The following is a 13,675-nucleotide window of genomic DNA, read 5'->3' as shown; positions in this document are numbered from 1 at the left end:
TCCACCTCTGGCCTGCTAGCTCCCCTACCTCTACGAAAGCACAGTTCCCGCTCAGCCCAGTCAAAGCTATTTGCTGCTCTTGCACCCCAATGGTGGAACAAGCTCCCCCACGACGCCAGGACAGCGGAGTCACTGTCCACCTTCCGGAGACACTTGAAACCCTACCTCTTTAAGGAATACCTGGAATAGTATAAAGTAATCCTTCTACCCCCCCATAAAAAGAAAAACAAAAGGTGGTTGTCCCACTGGCTATCATAAGTTGAATGCACCAATTTGTAAGTCGCTCTGGATAAGATAAATTATGTAAATGTAAATGTCTCTAATGCGGTTTATTAGTAAGGCTGGCCACAGTGATCACTGTGTCGAAATGAAATGCTATGGCAGTGAGACGTGAGGTAAAAGTCTTTAACACACACCGCATCCAGAACACAGAGCCAATATTTACCCAGCTGGCTGCACTGCACAGGAGGATCAGATGGACGGATGTATGAAAGATGGAAACAGGAAAATGGAGAGAGGGAGACAGGGTGACACGGAGAGAGGAGGGGGTAAAAAGGCAATTAAAAGAAGAGGGAATGAGGAAGATGGAGAGAGAGAGAGAGAGCTGTGTTAAATGAGAGGGAAAGAGTACAGAACTGAGTGAGTGTTTGTAATACAGGAGAGGAGCTGAAGATGAAAAATAGTGTGGGTGGAAATGAATGACACTGGAACAGCAGAACATTCTTCAGAAGTTTGTATTTTTACATCTAGATCCACCATTTCCCACATGTTATTGACCCCTTTGAATCTGGCTGACTCGTGGAAAGGGCTGAATGCAGATTGACCACAGTATAATGTGAGTCATTTACAGTGGTGACAAACGGTGCCCACAAACTGTTACGGCCTACATAAAGCTGTCCCAACAGCAGAGCTTTCTTTTCAGCACCATGGAGTGAATCCTTACCACCGCTACAACTGGCTATCAGCGGAGCCTTGTCTGGCAGCGAAACAGTTAATTCAGCCTCATTTACTGCCTTTATAAAAAACATAGCTGATATGGCTGACTTGCTTAAACAAATGTGGTTTCTACTGACAATTGAGATGTACAAAACATTTTACATTTACATTTTAGCAGACGCTCTTATCCAGAGCGACTTACAGTTAGTGAGTGCATACATTTTCATACTGGCCCCCCGTGGGAATCGAACCCACAAACCTGGCGTTGCAAACGCCACGCTCTACCAACTGAGCTACAGAGGGCAAAACTCTTACAATATTCGATGATGACATTTCTCAAAAAACAGGTTATAGGCTACATGTGCACCACCAAGTCAGAACAGTAGGCTAAGTTATGAGGGGGAAAGGGACCAAATTATTAGGGTGAGGCACATGGGCTACTAACAGCTCACTACGCAACATACACTTAGTATTACTTTCTTAGCTACAGTATACATATCTCCCTGGCATATTACATCATTTATGCAGCAGCATACAATACATTTTTGGACTTTGTTTTGCTGTGCTTACTTGAACAGGAAGGTGGCGCGGCGGTCCTTCTTGTGGACAAATTTGTCATCAAACTTTGTCATCAAAGTCTGGCATTCTCTGGATTTATGGTGCTTTCAAAACAACTGGGAACAAAAAAACAAAACAAGGCTGAATCATGACGTCAGTGATTTTCAGGTCGGAACTCTAGAAAGAGGCCAGAGTTCCCGACTTGGAATTTCGAGTATGCTTGAAAAAGAGACCCTTAAACCCAGACTTAGACCACACACCCTGTCCCAGGCTAGTGATGGCTTTGCAATGCTTGCATTTAGCCACTGATTCCTTCCAAACCACTCATTGTTGAATTTGCGATTTCCAACTTGTTGTGTAATGTTTATGTCCAATGGCCGATGGGCACCGATACGTTTTATCCATAATTTCTCTTCATATGACAAGGATTGAAAAGGATTTGCCAGTAGATTGTCGACTTGATTCATGATGATGACTTCTTGTCTAGCTTGCTAGCTAAGATTTTGAAAGTATGATGTTGACATGATCAGTCCAATTAAAGCTATGGTAGATATAACGTGATTTGACGTCATTTTATCTGTGGCCAATGACCTTGAGCCTTCTTGGATGGGCACTCTAATGTAAATCTATGGCAGTACCCAAGGGGCTTGAATTTTTTAGCTCTCCCTGTAGATATTGCGGTGACAGTGTCCCCATGAGTGACAGAACACTTAACCAATCACGGCGCAACTAGAGAATATTACTAACCCCTACGCTCTGTATTTTCCACTGGCTGACCCACCACCACAGAAAACAATGAGCTAGGCTGAAACACCTGCATTTTGGAACTGTCTTACTAAAGCATGCAAAAAAGAGACCATGTTTGTATGCAGCTTTATTAACTCAAGGATTATTATTTTTTACATTGTTTGCAAACTGATATGTGACACGTATTAATGCCAAAATAACATGAAAAACAGACAAAATAAAAATAATAAATAAATATATATATACTTCTGTTTGCTAAACAAGTGGGTCACAATGACGGATCGCCTCTTACAATTCACCAGTCTCTCCCTCTATTAATGTTGTCTTTCCCCAGATGACCAGTAGAGACCAGTGTAAGCAAATTAAATTGTGGGAGCTTATTCAGAACATGCTCATAGAAATCTGTTTACAGTAAAACCAACAGTTATCTTTTCATAGTGTAGTTCGTTCTATTATAACATTTCTATCTTCAATGACATTCGGAGTATCATGCCCTACTAAATATATCCTTAGACCTAGGCTACATTTTACAGCAGTGAATCTAGTAAAGTCGCAACTGTCATTTCCTCACCAGAGTTCTCTAGCCTGATTCTTTGAAGTGGAACTGATTGTAATGAAAACAGCTGAGAGAGAAGCAGAGTGAGGGTGGAGACAACCTTACAGTGCTTGTAAAGCAAGGCTTATTTGAGCAGTATAACAGACAAAACAGTTATCGCATGTGCCTGGAAATTAAACCATAGCCAAACAAAACAAGACTTTTATATGCCCTTTTTCATATGACCCACAAAATGTATGCTCAATGCTCAGACAATATGTTTGTTTTTTATTGACCAAATAAACATGCATAGCAGTGGGCATGGAATACCAAAACTGAATTGCTTATGGACAGTACCTGTAAATGTAATTGTGATAATTATCTGGTATGGTTTCTGTATGGTTAGAAGTATTGTTAACTGTTCGTTCTTCACAGCAGTTTATAACCAGAAGGTCAATAGACAGATTCCGTGAAGAGATTGGACTGTTTTTACTGCATTCATTTTATTCTCTGCAGCAGCCATGTCTGAAGACAGAGAGGCACTATATCATTGTCCAAGGCTAGGAGATGCCATGGCATGCATATACTCTTCTACTATTGAGTTCCCTCAGAGAGAGGGCTCCACTGTGATTCCAGATGATTTCACTAGAATCAAAAGAGACAGAGAGTGGGGCACGGCAAAGCAAAGAGGATGGATAGAAAACACGAGAGAGGCAGGACATGCAGGGAGAGAGTGAGAACACTTTCATCTCCTCAGCTGCTATGCCTTATCATCCCTCTGTCTTTGTAATACCCATGGCAATGGAAGATCAGCATTGAGAGGGTGTTGTAGAGGGAGAGAGAGAGTGTGTAAGTGGAGAGAGCATATGAGGGAGGGAGGGAGGGAGGGAGGGAGAGGGAGCTACAGGGTGACTGGGACCAGGAGAAACCCTGTTGTTGAAAGAGAAGAGAGAGTGAAAGAGCTGTGTGTTTTTGTTGTTGCTGAACAACATGTGTCTCAGTGCACTGCTACTCATCTGCCTCTTCCAGACAGAGTTGGGGAGAGTTTGGGCTCAGCAACAAACAGGTAAGGTTTCCTTCTCTCCTACCTCTCCTGTGTTTTCCATCCTGATTCTCTTTTCTCACTGTACTTCATCACCTTTATTCACCTGTTGTCTCCTCCCTTCTTCACTTGTCATTTTCCCCATGCATCACTCTCTTCACACCACAGGAGGTTGGTGGCATCTTAATTGGGTAGGATGGGCTTGTGGTAATGGCTGGAGCGGAATTTGTGGAATGGTATCAAATAAATAAATCAAGCACATGGTTTCCATGTGTTTGATGCCATTCCATTTGCTCCGTTCCAGCCAATATTATGAGCCGTCCTCCCCTCAGCAGCCTACATTGCTTCACACAGCCTCTCTTCAGGTCACTCAGGTGTTGTACTTTCTGCCATACAATATCACCTCATCCAGGCTCTTCTCTCCCCTTTTCATCCCAGAATCATCCTTTATTTACATAATATATGCCATTTACATCTGTCCACCTCTCTCTCTCTCTCGCTTTCCCCTTTATGGCTCTCACACTTCCATCCTAAGATGTCACAGCAATTTCTGACCACATGGAATAATAACAACTTTTGTATTTAACATAAAAAAGCAGTGTGTGTTATGGCATTCTTTTTTGTTGTTGATATCTTATGGCTTCAATGACCTACGTACAGGTGTCTTTGAAGACACTGTTTTTACTCATGTACTTAAAAATGGAAAACCGTGCAGGTTCACGATTGTGTTTGGAAATGGGCATACCCTTAAACTTTTTGTTTGTGCAGAAAAGTTAGTGACCTAGTTTGCAATGAAAGTGTAACCATAAAAACCACCATGTTCCAGAAACGCGCAAATGACTCAGAATAACAACCCACAAAACAGCAGATTTGGACATGTTTATCCCTGCCTCTCTGCTAGCCTAAAAGTCAGGCAGTCCAGGGTGGGAAAGGAGAGGGGGACCGATAGAGAGAAAACTGTTGAGGAATGCAGGCCAAAAGGTGGTAGCTTGAAAGTGATGAATTGTGTGTGTGTTTGTATGTACGTGTATTGAAAGTGTATGCATTTCTGTGTGCTTGGGGTGTAATAAAGCCTTTTACTAGAGATTGAGTAATTTGATTTGTCTCCACCACTGTCCCACCACCGCACTCCTCTTTCTATGAACTCCTCACTTCTCAATAAATCCTGTAACCAGGGGCGGTGTGTTCAATAGGGCGATATGGGCGACGCACTGCCAAACGGGAAAAGGAAGGGATTTTTTTTCTAATCAATTATATCACGGCAACAGTAGTTATCAGTGTTGTAATCTAGACGTCTGATCTGCCACAGTGCCACACTGCCACTAAATGTCCAATCAGGCTAAAGTCGTGCTTCAAATGGCTCCCCCCCCTTTTGGGGCGATTTCAGTCAGGTTGAAAATTGCCCAGAAGTCTGTCATAGACTCCCATGTAAAATCTATTTTTTTCAAATTTCAGAGCTTTCAATACAATCTCTATGGGTGTCTGAGGGCTTGCACTTACGCGCTTTCGTCATACGTAACGTAACCATGAACGTAACTAAGAAAAGACCGGGTAGCAGCCTCAATCAATTCACTACTACTATCAAAATGGCTAGGCTTCAGTGCAACTCGATTGTGTCTTTGAAAGAAGTTCCTTTTTGTCGGCGAACAAATGAAGATAAATTGGCAACGAAACAATTAGGACCTCCCAGACCAAATTTAATAATTCAACAGGTTTCTACTAAAGGCGGAAAGTCCTACACCCGAGGATTTTCCAAAAATTGGTACGAACGAAAAAATAACATTGCCACTCAACTGGATGAGGGATACAGGCTAGCTGTCCGCCGCCACAACGATGAGGTTAGTGTTGATAATCACAAGTTTACTGGAGAACTGAGACCAAGTAGAGACTTTGGACAGGGTGGATATGGTATAATAAAGGCAGTTTATTCAGAGGTAAAGATATCTGGAATCGCGTGCACGGACCCGTTCGTCAAACTCTTAGGGAGCTATACATTAAGCCCCATTACTTACCATATCAGATAAGAGAAATTGCTGCAGCTACATATATTTTACATCCTGGCCCTACATAGTTCACTATTTGCATCACTTACCAAAATATTACATGTGGTCATATATGCTTGGAAAGTGGAGATGCCATAGAACGTCAAAAAAGTAAACATTGCTGGAGACACATTGCCGTTTTGGAGAAGACATCGCGTTTGCTAGCGAAGAGATTTGTTGTGGCAAATGAACTTGGGCTGGGAATTGCCAGGAACCTCACGATAAGATATATGCATTGCGAGTCTCATGATTCTATACGTATTGCGATTCGATACTGTGATTTTATTGCGCACCATATGTCTGTTGCAGAGGGATCAGAAAGCCATGAGAACGAGTTTTGATCAGTCATGGAAATAAAAGTGCTGAAAACAAATTGGCTCCCAATGTGAAAAGATTGAGAACAAGCTATGAAGGAACAATAATGGTGTTTTGGTGCAGGTACAGCCAACTAGCGCTAAAATATTGCGATATTGTCAATACAGTATATCGTAAAGTATCACTATGTAACTCGATTTCTTTCACCCCAATCCCTCAAATTAACGGTAAATAACTGAATTGTTTGCCCCACATTTAGCTAAGATGATTAGCTAGCCAGCTAAAATGTTTTATTTAGTTAGCAGTCGCATCTACAATAGTTTCTGTCAATAACATGTCTCCAAAAATGACGTGGTGTCTCCAATTGTGTTGACATTTTACAATTGCGATGCGCATCCATGAGTATCCACTTTCTGTAGCTCAGCTGGTAGAGCACGGCGCTTGTAACGCCAAGGTAGTGGGTTCGATCCCCGGGACCACCCATACACAAAAATGTATGCACGCATGACTGTAAGTCGCTTTGGATAAAAGCGTCTGCTAAATGGCATATTATTATTATTATTATTATTATCTGAAGAGAGCCCCGAAACATTGTGTGCAGACATTTTATGCAATAAATGAAGTAGGTTGAATCTAGTAGTTCTGATCTTCTGATTGGTCCTGATGAGTTGGGCGAGGTCCCCTCCAGGCTACTGTCACTGTTGCATTGGCTCTGAGTCGGGTTCTCTGTCTTCAAATGTTCAGCCTAAGAGAGGGGATTTTTGTGTGTGTGTGTGTGTGTGTTTAACAGTGATGATGTGTGTGTGTGTGTGTGTGTGTGTGTGTGTGTGTGTGTGTGTGTTTAACAGTGATGATGTGTGTGTGTGTGTGTTTGTGTGTGTGTGTGTGTGTGTCCTCAGAGCAAGAACTCGTGAGTTGGAAGAACTGAGAGGCCTATGGCGTGGGTGTTGTCCTTGGCCACCTGCTGACAAGGCTGACAAGATAGGACCCTTTTGTCCATTGTTATTGGATAGGAACAGAACTTATAACCAGCTCCTGACCTAAATAGATCTTAGCACAACATTTTACTCAACATATCATATTCCATATTCACTATAACAAATATATTTACTACGACATTAGCAAGAACCGCCACATCCTCAGCCGGCTAATCCAGTGTGTGAAGTTTTGCGGAGTGTTTGAGTTAGCTTTGCGAGGCAAAGATGAAACTGAGGGCTCCACCAACCCTGGTAAGCCAACACTTTTGAGATCAGTCAATAAATGCTTCTGGTATTGACTTATATGCTGCCCCTGTCTTCATGTTGTTGCTGGACATATCTTTTTTAAAATGTGTGTAGGTCACCTAAATCATCAGAAAAATTGCCCCCCCTGAGAATTTTTTCAGGAGCCGCCACTGCCTGTAACCCTTATTAGCCCCATCTCTGCTCCCAATTCATATCTCCAAAAATTCATCAGTGTTTTATTTCCCTTCCCCTAGTACTCTTTGCTGAGTGTGTTCCCCTCGTGATCTTTGTTTTGCTCCAATATTTATTGAGGAAAGGAAGATGCATCACATTCTCCTTCCCTGATACTATCTACCACCTTCAAAACAACAACAGCTCTTCACTGAGCTAAATGAATTGCTTTTCGTGTTTACCTTACACAGCATAAAATGAGATTTGTTTTGTTTTACATGCAATAAAGAAAGCTGTATGAAATAGGATCAAGTGGAGCTACCCCTCGAGAGCTATCTGCAGCATCTAAAGCAGATGATGAAAACACAGTTTGAGGGATGAAAATGAATTGTAAGGCTGCTGACCTCAGAGCTTGGCTCTCTGTTCTTTGTCCTGTTGAGAATTTCACTTAACAAATGACTTGTGTCTGGTCCAGCCATACTGGGGCCAAGCCTGAACAGAAAAAAATGGAACGGATGAATCTGGATATACTAAATATCTGTGTGACTGACATCCATAGATGTGATTTCACTGTCGTAGATATTTTGATCTGCGACAGCAAATGCGAGGGCCATTGTGACATCTATACAGACACTTCTGGCAAGTTTCAAGAGAACAGAAGGATCTGTGAAGTAGGGATACTGAGGCAGGGAGGGAGACAAAGAACCTTATATTTATTATCTCCAGCGCCATACCAGCGTCTACATACGTGTTAACGTTACGTTTCTATGATATGTGGTTAAAAAGGTAAGAAAGGTCCTAAAATATGGTTATCTGTGACATCACGGTGTAGGATTAAAAGAAACAAAACAAAACAGTCCATTTCAACACCTTGTTTATAGCCAGAGGGAGGGTATTTTCTTGTTTTGTATGTGAGTGTGTGCGTAGTCAGTATGTGTGTGTGAGCAATTTAAGTGTGTGTGCTGGAATGTCAGTGTGAGTGTGTGTGTCAGTGTGTAGAGTCCTGTGAGTGTGCATAGAGTCAGCGCAAAAATAAAAAAGAAGGTATTCATAAGATATGATTAGCCACATTGAGTTGAACTGTGGAAGTAATGTGCCATCTGGCTGATCCTGAGCCAGGCCTAGCAGCCTCTCCCATGCAGGAAAGGGTGTGCCCTCTTGCCCCCGGTCTGACTGACCACTCACAGAAACAGGCCTGGAAGAGTGGTTTCATAGCATCAGGGTTACTTTAGTGCTCAGGCCAGAAGACTGACTGTCTATCGGCCTATGAGCTGTAGTTTAAAGTTTACCATGTTGTTTATGCCTGAGAGAGGGGCATAGTTTTTCTGCATACCTGACCTCTGTTTTAGACAATTAAAATCAAATGAAAGTAAATGAAAGCCTGAGGTATGTGACTAGGTGACAGTTGCCTGTGTTTAAGCTGGCCAGACACTCAGTGTGGGCCTTATATTCTAACATAAGAGGTGTTTATGTTATAATGGTATTCTAAGTTGTCATATCCTATTTCTCCTCTGTCATCAGGCATTCCAGTACATCAGTGGTTCCCAGACTGTGGGGCAGAGGGGGCTGCGGGGGGAAGTCAGTTGGGCTTTCAACTTACTCTTAAAAGTTGTAATTGTACAATGCACCACATTTGGTAGTGCATCTGCAGTTTTCCTCTTGTCATTGCAAACCTTAGAGAGATATTTATAACTTGTCAGAAATGTCCAGATCAACTAGCCCATGTCAGCTAAAAAATTGTAGGTCGATATTTTACCCATTGATTTTGTTGTAATGTTTGAGTTACTCAGATATCACATGAACACACTACAGGATGTTTGCCAATGATGGAAGGGGGGCCCGAGTAAAAAAGTTTAGGAGCCACTGCATTAAATTATATATCACCCCTGCTTGCTGATTTTAAAAACAGACATTCTCGAACACTATAATCACACATGCCTGATTCTTCGAACTGGTTCTGTATGTTCTCTCTCGCCCACCTGGGGAGATGACCCTGGATTGGAGTACTGTGCTGAAACTGAGTTCACAAGAGAATTTGATGTTGTAGCCATTGAAATATAATGGTATTATATGTTTTACATCACCAACCATACCACACCTCACTTCCCAAGAAACATGCTGCAGTGCTGGCAAACGCATATGTCTATTGGGAAAACGTGACACCAAAGATCCAGTTAGACTTTTTATATTTTCTTTTGCAGAGACGGTCCTGTACTTTTCCTCAAAAAGAAGAGCAAGGCTAAAAAACAAATCTAGGACCAAATCTCCCTCGTGAAACTACCCACTATCACAGGCCTCTCACACTCTTTTAGAAATGTAATAGTCCCCTCCATTTCCCATCTCCCCCTTCACAGCCCTCTATATACTCCTTATCTCGACTTGAAGCCTCTTGATGTATTTAATTGGTCTCCCCCTGCTCTGGTTATAACAGTCTGAAGGGTTATGGAATATAATTACTAGCCTTGGTGCCAGTCTGTTTGTTTCTGCTCGCTTGCCAAGCAGGCAGTAGGTAGCCTAGCGGTTAAGAGTGTTGGGCCAGTAACTGAAAGGTCGCTGGTTTGAATACCCAAGCTGACTAGGTGAAAAATCTGCTGATGTGCCCATGAGCAAGGCACATAGACCCTCATTTTCTTCTGTAAGTAGCACTGGATAAGAGCATCTACTAAATGATGTAAATGTAAACGCCTTATCATGCCAAACATACGTTTGTCTTGACAATGGAGTAGACAAAAGCACAAACAGATCAGGGACCAGGCTATAGAATGCATAGGAATTTCACTTACAGCGATTTACAGGATCTATATAAGTTATGGGATGTAAGAGTCTTTAGCACAATTACATCCAGTTGGACAGTGTAGTACATTCTGCGCTGGTGCTTGCAACATGGTGGTCATTATGTTTCAGTGACATGTAAAAAAAAATATTTAAAAAATACATGACTGAACATTTCCTTTGAAATAGACCTCTGCTAGAGCCATTAAGAGCATACCATGTAAGAATCTCAAATGATAATGGCGACAAAATAAGACATTTACGATTTACAAATATGATGGAGTGATAAACCCCTGTTCGCCTAGTGTATTTGAGATGAGTGGGGTTGGATGCACCTTACCTGCACTTAGACCCTCTTCACTCCCTTCTCTCAGCAATTATCCTACTAGCATGATGGAGCGCATGCAAAAGCGTGACGCTTTACCACAACAGTCCTTTAACATTAGGAAGTGACATCTCTTCCTCCACCCCCTGCCTTCCTCTCAGAGTCCTCTAGACAGGCCGGCTTCTCCTGTTGTCTTGGTGATAAGCCAGTGATTTAAGTACCGATGGCCTTGAGGGTTTTACTCTAGACCACTTAACTGATCAGAGCTGGCCAGCTACAGCCCTGCTCCCTCCCCCCGCTGGCTCCCTCCCCCCGCTGGCTCCCTCCCCCCGCTGGCTCCCTCCCCCCGCTGGCTCCCTCCCCCCGCTGGCTCCCTCCATCCGCTGGCTCCCTCCCCCCGCTGGCTCCCTCCCCCCGCTGGCTCCCTCCACCCGCTGGCTCCCTCCACACCCCTCCCTTCCAAAACATGACCACCACCATCACAGATAGAATGAAGCTATACATATTGCGTCAATGCATTTCTATCTGCTGCTATGTTTTACATAACATAAGAGGCATTGAGCACCTAATAACAACGACCACCTTGTCTTTTATGCAGTCTGTATTCCAAAGCCTATCTCCATACTCAGCAGTCATATTTCATTGATGCTGTAATGAAAAAAAAAGATGGCAAAAAAAAAGATAGCACATCAAGGAGGAATATCATATTCGGAACGTGTGCAAATGTAGGACAAAATTAGCCCAGATGCGTTCAGCAGTTATGTGTGGTGCCAGTATGGTCAACACATTGCTAGTAATACACTGCTCAAAAAAATAAAGGGAACACTAAAATAACACATCCTAGATCTGAATGAATGAAATAATCTTATTAAATACTTTTTTCTTTACATAGTTGAATGTGCTGACAACAAAATCACACAAAAAATATCAATGGAAATCAAATTTATCAACCCATTGAGGTCTGGATTTGGAGTCACCCTCAAAATTAAAGTGGAAAACCACACTACAGGCTGATCCAACTTTGATGTAATGTCCTTAAAACAAGTCAAAATGAGGCTCAGTAGTGTGTGTGGCCTCCACGTGCCTGTATGACCTCCCTACAACGCCTGGGCATGCTCCTGATGAGGTGGCGGATGGTCTCCTGAGGGATCTCCTCCCAGACCTGGACTAAAGCATTCGCCAACTCCTGGACAGTCTGTGGTGCAACGTGGCGTTGGTGGATGGAGCGAGACATGATGTCCCAGATGTGCTCAATTGGATTCAGGTCTGGGGAACGGGCGGGCCAGTCCATAGCATCAATGCCTTCCTCTTGCAGGAACTGCTGACACACTCCAGCCACTTGAGGTCTAGCATTGTCTTGCATTAGGAGGAACCCAGGGCCAACCGCACCAGCATATGGTCTCACAAGGGGTCTGAGGATCTCATCTCGGTACCTAATGGCAGTCAGGCTACCTCTGGCGAGCACATGGAGGGCTGTGCGGCCCCCCAAAGAAATGCCACCCCACACCATGACTGATCCACCGCCAAACCGGTCATGCTGGAGGATGTTGCAGGCAGCAGAATGTTCTCCACGGCGTCTCCAGACTCTGTCACGTCTGTCACGTGCTCAGTGTGAAACTGCTTTCATCTGTGAAGAGCACAGGGCGCCAGTGGCGAATTTGCCAATCTTGGTGTTCTCTGGCAAATGCCAAACGTCCTGCACGGTGTTGGGCTGTAAGCACAACCCCCACCTGTGGACGTCGGGCCCTCATACCACCCTCATGGAGTCTTTTTCTGACCGTTTGAGCAGACACATGCACATTTGTGGCCTACTGGAGGTCATTTTGCAGGGCTCTGGCAGTGCTCCTCCTGCTCCTCCTTGCACAAAGGCGGAGGTAGCGGTCCTGCTGCTGGGTTGTGGCCCTCCTACGGCCTCCTCCACGTCTCCTGATGTACTGGCCTGTCTCCTGGTAGCACCTCCATGCTCTGGACACTACGCTGACAGACACAGCAAACCTTCTTGCCACAGCTCGCATTGATGTGCCATCCTGAATGAGCTGCACTACCTGAGCCACTTGTGTGGGTTGTAGACTCCGTCTCATGCTACCACTAGAGTGAAAGCACCGGCAGCATTCAAAAGAGACCAAAACATCAGCCAGGAAGCATAGGAACTGAGAAGTGGTCTGTGGTCACCACCTGCAGAACCACTTCTTTATTGGGGGTGTCTTGCTAATTGCCTATAATTTCCACCTGTTGTCTATTCCATTTGCACAACAGCATGTGAAATTTATTGTCAATCAATGTTGCTTCCTAAGTGGACAGTTTGATTTCACAGAAGTGTGATTGACTTGGAGTTACATTGTGTTGTTTAAGTGTTCCCTTTATTTTTTTGAGCAGTGTACTTGTCTGTGGCCGTGGTTTGATGAGGGCTTTGGATTAGAATATCACTAATCTCTGGTGAAGTGATCACTAGAACCACATTTTGGGATGTTGTGAATGAACGCACTTTCATGGTTTGAGCAGCTGGCCTGTGTTTTTCCTCAGTCCCTTATTCTACTAATTTTAGGGTGTGAGGTATGCCAATTTAACCAATAATTTATATCACCAACACCTACTTTATGTAGTCTATTCACCCACACAAAACGCTTGAGGCCACCATAAATCAGATCATTGCCAACATACATTCCGCTTGCAGGTTATTTCAGTGTTTGGTTTATATGCTAACCTCAGGCTTCTTTTTAGATTTGTCACAGAGGCAAGCCACAATGACACAAACTGCTGGCTAGTTTTAGACTAGCATCAGATTATTCATTTAGGGTTAACTATACCTAAACGTTCGGAAGAGTTTAAATGAATTAAGTGATTTGATTCCGAAAAGGGCACTGGTGATATACAATTCATGCCTGTGCCAGCCAGGGTTGATTCCACCCAGTTAGTGCAACACAAAATATCTGGTAACAAAAAGGGCTGTGTTCTGAGTCTGAGTTCTATCACACATGTCATCAGAGAATAACGAACATCTCTCGCTCT

The 13,675-nt window shown here is 43.4% G+C and overlaps 1 pseudogene across 1 annotated transcript in view; it reads left to right on the top strand.

The window, feature by feature from the left end:
• Window positions 1-613: 613 nt before the first annotated feature.
• The window catches only part of LOC311103766 (plexin domain-containing protein 1-like), a 29,368-nt pseudogene continuing 16,306 nt past the window's right edge, over window positions 614-13,675 (top strand). Inside the window, exons 1-3 of the transcript in view lie at window positions 614-639; window positions 751-835; window positions 3,806-3,842. The product of the transcript in view is annotated as a plexin domain-containing protein 1-like (transcript). The remainder of the gene's footprint in view (window positions 640-750; window positions 836-3,805; window positions 3,843-13,675) is intronic.

Source organism: Coregonus lavaretus, assembly GCF_964263955.1.
Source record: "Coregonus lavaretus genome assembly, chromosome: 28".
NCBI lineage: Eukaryota > Metazoa > Chordata > Actinopteri > Salmoniformes > Salmonidae > Coregonus > Coregonus lavaretus.
This window is presented reverse-complemented; position numbering and strand designations above follow the sequence as displayed.